Genomic DNA, 6,629 nt, shown 5'->3' with positions numbered 1-6,629 from the left:
GGCTTGATGTGTTTCTTTAATAGCCATCTATATTTAAGTGAAATTTAATTACTAGTCGATGTTCAAAAAATAAGAGCTTTCACATAAAAATTTATATTACCAGTTTATCTTCTAAAATTTGGCATACTGATTATTATTGCCATGGAGAAATACTGGTCCTATTTTCCCACATGGCTACAATAAGGCAGGCCTAAGTAGGGATAAACCTCCTAACACGTGGCATGCACTATAGTTTCCTACAGTCCATGTAGATCTCAGATCGTTTATCTTATCTCATTCTGACTAAGTTGGATTCTTCCTTAATTTTATCCTGAGAACGGTATTGGTTCAAGTAGAATAGCAGGAAGTTTGGTTAACGTTAGTAGGTAAGTGGTGGAAATGATACACAGAAGAAAAGAAAGATAAAATTTGCACTTTAAAACAGCTACCATGGTGGATAACTAGAGAATAACTTTGCTGGAAAGCTTTAGGAATGAGTATATAACACACACTTCAGAATTATCCTGAGAAATGAGAAAGCTAGACTAATTATACACCAACAGCAGAGATTCATTGGTTGAGGAATGTTCCTTGGGGAGTGTTCATTCTCTGGCAAGTTGCACTTGTCACATGTACTCTTAAGGAGTGAGCATGGCTTTCTGTAGTAAAGTGGGGGAATCTCATGGACAGAGGTGTGGGCACTGACAGCTGAAGTTCAGAAGTACAAGGAAAGATGTGAAAGATATGGGTGCTGAACTGATAGGGTCATATTTTTCTACTGAATATCAGTTGAAGCCCAGTTCAGAGCCATCTCGAAAGTTGCTTTAATTAGATGCTTAGTTTGATTCAAAGGGAGATTCCAAAAGAATTATGATGTAGTATTGATTTTCTTTCTCTCTGGTACTATAGAAAGCATAATGATTTTTTGTTATTATTTCAACTGTTAGAAAATGGCATACATAGTTATAACCATATAGATTGTGCATACAAAAAAATGCATGCAAAATATATGGCTGTGATATATCAAAGGTATGTTTATATAAATCATATGATTAGTTATTTTGGCTTATAGTAATTAGACATATCATAGACCTAAATAGAATTGACTCAGATTATTTATTTTCACGTGGAAATTTTTATGAAACTGAAGGAAAAAGGAAAAACTAGTCTGGAATAATATGATATAATCTTGAAAAAAATAATTGGTAAAGTCACTCTTTGAGAAATGTATACTTTGCTACAATCGTACAGTCTTTCTCTAGATCAAACAGGCAAACAACGACATATAGAAAATGTGAGTCTATTTTGCACTGTACCTATATTGGACCCTAAAGCGCCATTCTACATAAGAGCTGTTTGAGTTACATCTCTGAACACTCACAAAACCAGACAACACACTACTCACATCCCACATCTTTCCTAGAGCATGTTATAGAAAGATATTTGGGTCAAACGATCCTTAGAATTCATAGTGCATTTACTTTCAGTGTAGATTTCATTCTGACTTCACTAAATCATAACTAGACTATTTAATATTGTTTAACCATATTAAAAATACCTTATTGTATTATGTGTTAATTCACAATAACAAATTACTCATAATATCCCCTATCCATTTCCAGTTTTGTTAATGTCCAATGTTATAACAATGTGTACGTCCCATTATATAGCAATAGTGAATGTTATATAGAGAAAAATTATGAGTTAACTTGTGATATTTATTGTCAGTGATCTCATCTAAAGATATTGTTTTCTTTGGGTGTGTGATTGGCATGATAAGTAATACCTGTCAAATAGGAATTAAAAATCCTTCAGCTGGATTAGGAAAATTCTGGCATATAAAACAATGAATGTTATTTATCTTTGTAAAAGCCACATTGGACAGCATTCAGGACACATAATCCAAGTCATTGTTCTCAAATATGGAAACGACCCAGTTGAGAAGGACTATTGACTGATTTCTCTCTCTCCTTTTTCCCCTCCCCAATGCCCATCTCCATCACCACTCTTTTTGTTACTAAGAGGAATAAATTCAGACACAGCTAGATCACAGTCAACTTGAATGTATTGTTCAAGGAAAAAGTAAATAGTCGAATTCTCCAGGTTTTAGGGACATATATTTGCTGAATGGAATCTACTTAAGTAAATTTCAAAGAGAGATTCAAGATCAACTAATCTTTGGAGAGAATGGTTATTTTGGGACATATGACATATTTTTACTTGACTACTCTCTGTTTTAATTGAGGCCATTGTAAACAGATAATATGAATATTAATTTCTGAGGAGAGAGCCACCATAACTTCTATTTAGACTCATTGCTTAGATAAGGTAGAAAAGTCTCAAACATGCTTAGTCACTCTAAACAGTGCCTATGATAATCTGGATACAATGAGACATCTTTGCTTCTTGCATAGAAACAAATATACCCATGCATTAGCCATTTATCATGTGACTGGTTTTGCAGAGTTCAACATCATGTTTAAAATCACAAATAGGTGGGGAGGAGGACTCAAACTCTACAGAAGGTAAAGTGCAGCAGATATTCCACCAAAATCATGTGACATAAGTGAGACATTCAAAAATTCTATTTAACTATATGAGTCAGCAACAAGTATCAAAAAAGCACAAAATAAATTCTAAGATGTCAAAAAAGGCTGCAGCAATTGTGAGACTATGGGACAGTGAGAAACATCTGCTGATGACAAAACAAGCAGCGATGTCCCAACCTTGCCATTCTTGGAAGAGAAGCTTAAATAAATTTTGTGTCACTGTTTCCTAATCCATATACTTTCTCCTTTCTTCCCTTTTGATCCAACAAATAAATTTGTTCTTGGTTTTAATTAAAATCCTTTTTTTTACCAGAGTGCCGGAAAAAAAGGGTATCAGTTAAGCCCCCTATCTTCAATTGCTTGTTGAAATGGCTTCTTGCTTTGCTTGAAGACACTATTATTGCCTTATCTCAGCACTACCTTAGAGGGGGAAATCAGTTATTTTATTTCCTTATCCCATCATATCACATTGTTTCTAGATCTATAGAGTCATAGCCCACTATGTTCCAAGTTAATAATTGCAGTCGAATCTTGAAGAGAAAAACATTTATATTGAAAAATTAGAAAAACTTTGTTATTTTATAGAAGATAAATATCTGTAGCATGGATTACATAAATAGATTTTGAGCTCAGTAAACAAAAGAGAGAAAAAGACAATTTTAAATTAAATAAAATTTAAAACAAACTGAAATGTGGATAAACTTGTCAGAGATTCTGGATTCCACGTGCTAATATTAATCCTGAGGACCTGAAATGGCAGTCTGGTTCGTTTAGAGTTCACGATAAGATTAGGTAATAAATATCTTGAATCTGCTTTATGATAAATTCAATAATATCAGGAATCCACCTTTAGTTATTTACTTGGTGTATAGTCACAATGGTTATTCTTAGCCTTGGAAAAATTATTACTCTACCGTATTGAATTGATGGGCAAGGGATTTTTGGTAGGAAGGGCAAGGGGATTTTCTGTCATTTTTCTATACTATCTTTACCAAAATAGTATATTGAAATGTCATCCCTAGAAGATACACAGAGATTTATATCATCATTAAAAACGAAAGATTAAATGTAGACGATGTTTTCATATCCTTGTTTAACAGACCCTCTCCAACTTTGAGAGACATCATGTATGGTATTTAAACTGTGTGAACTAAAATTCCTTTAACACTATGTGATATGCTCTTAAAGGAGAATATGTTAAGGATATTTTGTCAAATTATATATTTTCAAGAAACATATTTGGTGGATTATCTTGCCAGAAAGGAGAAAAAGCTTATAGAAAATGTTTACACAAATTCATGAATTGACTGAATAATAAGTTACTTGGATAAACAAGGTTAAATGAATGGTAACATGCTTTATGAACAAAGCAGTGATATCTTTTTTTTTTTTTATCACAGTAATGCTTAGTTCTCTATGTATAAAATACATAGTAATAAACAAAGCAAGTGAAAAACTTATATATAGAAAACTATAAAACTTTCCTGACCAAAATATTAAAAAGATAAATGAGAAACATTTTGTGCTCAATGGACTGGAAGATAAAATATAGTTTACATGGCAATTTTTCCCATAATTATTTAATATAATCCCTATCAAATTGCAGCAGGCTTTTCTGCAGATATGTACAAGAAGATCATGAAATTTATTTGGCAACACAAAACACCTAGAACAGTTCAAACGATTTTGAAAAAGAACAAATTTGAAGAACTCACATTTCCTGATTTTAAAACTTACTACATAACAGCAAATATCAAGACACTGTGGCACTGGCATGTGGATAGACATACAGATCAATGGAACATACAGAATTGAGAGTCCAGAAGTTATTCTTATATATATATAGTTAGTTCTGTGGGTTCAATTCATTTTTGAAAGAGGTGCCAAGGCATTTCACTGTGGGACAGGATAGTCCATTCAACTGTTAGTTTTGGAACAACTGGCTATCTCCATGTACAGAAAGGAACTTAGACTCTTACCTCACAAGAGTCAAAAAAATTAACTTATATGCACTGCGTATATACATATGAGAGCTAAAGCAAAACAAAACAAAATTACAGGAAAACATAAGAACAAATTGTTAAGATCTTGAATTAGACAAAAATTTCTCAGCATAGTCCATAAAAGAAAAAAAAAATGTTAAATTGGGTCTGTTTAAAACTTTTGTACTTCAAAAGTCACCATTAAGATTTTTTTTTTTAAGAAAAAGTAAAATTTATTGAAAGTACATTTTAGAAGGAGATGGGCCATGCTAGGGACTGCCATAGCCCTGTGGAATGTGGGAGGTGAAGAGATAAAACTATACCCCAAAGGGAAGAACGGGTTTTCAGCCACGAGAGCTGTAAACGAAGATTTTTTTTTTTTAATCAGAGAAAATCTTTACCAGATAAAGGACTTTTGTCCAGAATTTGCAAAGAAAAAAAAAAAAGAAAGAAAGAAAGAAAGAAAGAAAAGAAGAGAAGAAAAAAGAAAAATAAACTCTTAGAATTTGAGAATAAGAAACAAAGTGGAGTGTGAAATAAAACGATATTTTCTGAATCTATTGACTGTTCCTTCTATTAAAGAGATGTAAGCTTCTCCTTTATGGTTAAAATGTGCCAATTGATTTTCATAGCCAAGAAGTTTCTAACTTTTTTGTTAGTTTGCTTGCATGCTTACTTGTTTTCCTAATAAAGTGCAATAAATCCAACAAATTGATGTTTTAGTTGACTGCTTTATAGAAAAGTGAGACGTGTGCAAGAAGTTGAAAACTAAAATGTTGTCATAACCTATCAGAGTAATGTTTTCTAGAAGGTATATTAACAGATATTAAATTGCTGAATTGTTCATTTTCAAGATAGCCTTCTTAGGCATTCTTACACCCAGATAAAAGTCAGCAATAGCAGTATGGTGTTGCTTTCCTATACAATTCATAAGTGAATAATTTTATAAAATTTTATCCTGTAAAACTGATATAGCATTTTAACTTTTTGGCACATTTGTATTTATGACCCAAAACAGAATCTGATAAGGTGACAATTATTTAGCAACTTGTTTTGTCAGCATAAAGAAAACAATAGGAATTTACTGATTTAGGAATAGAATTCTAACAAAAATCAGACTTAATTTTTAAAAATGTACTAGCCAGAAAAAAAAAAAAAAAACACTATTACTCTTAAGAACAAACATTTATATATACATATACCTACATGCAATTTCAGGTCATAATGATCTTTGACAACAATCATTTACTTTAAAATTCCAACATTTGGTTTTTAAGATATGAAGAAACATTGAAAAAACTATAAAATAAAACTTATATTTTCCAATAATAGACATTTTTAATTACTCTTCCCTTTGAGCAATATCATGGATAAGAATGATATAATTTTTGTCAAGTGCATGATTACTTTTTAAAATAAAAATAAATAAAATCCAAAAGTAGGATATGTAGAATTAGAATAAAAGAAAGCCAAGAAAAAATGTTGAAAAGTGTTGCTACTTCTATAATTTAAGAATAACTGGAAGAAGAAAGAAGAGACACAACAGAGTGATCTGAGAGGTGTGAGTAAATTTAAGAAAGAGATTCACCCAAAAATAAGGAAAAAATATAGAAAATGATAGAATTAGAAAGACTAAAGGAGATCATATAGTTTAGTGCCCTTATTTAACAGAAAATAAAAGCCTGAGAAATTTAGGCAATAAAGTCATGAAGAGCTTATGGGCCTACAAGTTAGACAGAATACTTATAAAATTATGGCTCTAACATTTACTTACTGTGTGACCTTGGGTAGTTAATAAATCTCAGTGTCTCATCTGTAACATGGGATGATTCCTATTTCATAAAAATACTGTAAAAATGCATGACAGTCGTAAAGCATCCTGGACATTATAAATGCTCCATGAATGGTAATTTCTTTAGGTGACTCTTAGGTCACATAGCAGGTTAGTAGTAAACAAGGAAATTGGGTCTCCTGACATCCAGTCTTGTTGTTGTTTCCTATTATTTAAATAGCTAATGGGTTAAATTCCCACAAGCATAAGAAAATATCACAATTTTTAAAAAATTTATCAAAAGTTATCGTAAGAATCATCTACAAACTATACCACTACTTGCTCTTT

This window comes from Pteropus vampyrus, unplaced genomic scaffold (assembly GCF_000151845.1).
Source record: "Pteropus vampyrus isolate Shadow unplaced genomic scaffold, Pvam_2.0 Scaffold11, whole genome shotgun sequence".
Classification (NCBI taxonomy): Eukaryota; Metazoa; Chordata; class Mammalia; order Chiroptera; family Pteropodidae; genus Pteropus; species Pteropus vampyrus.
This window is presented reverse-complemented; position numbering follows the sequence as displayed.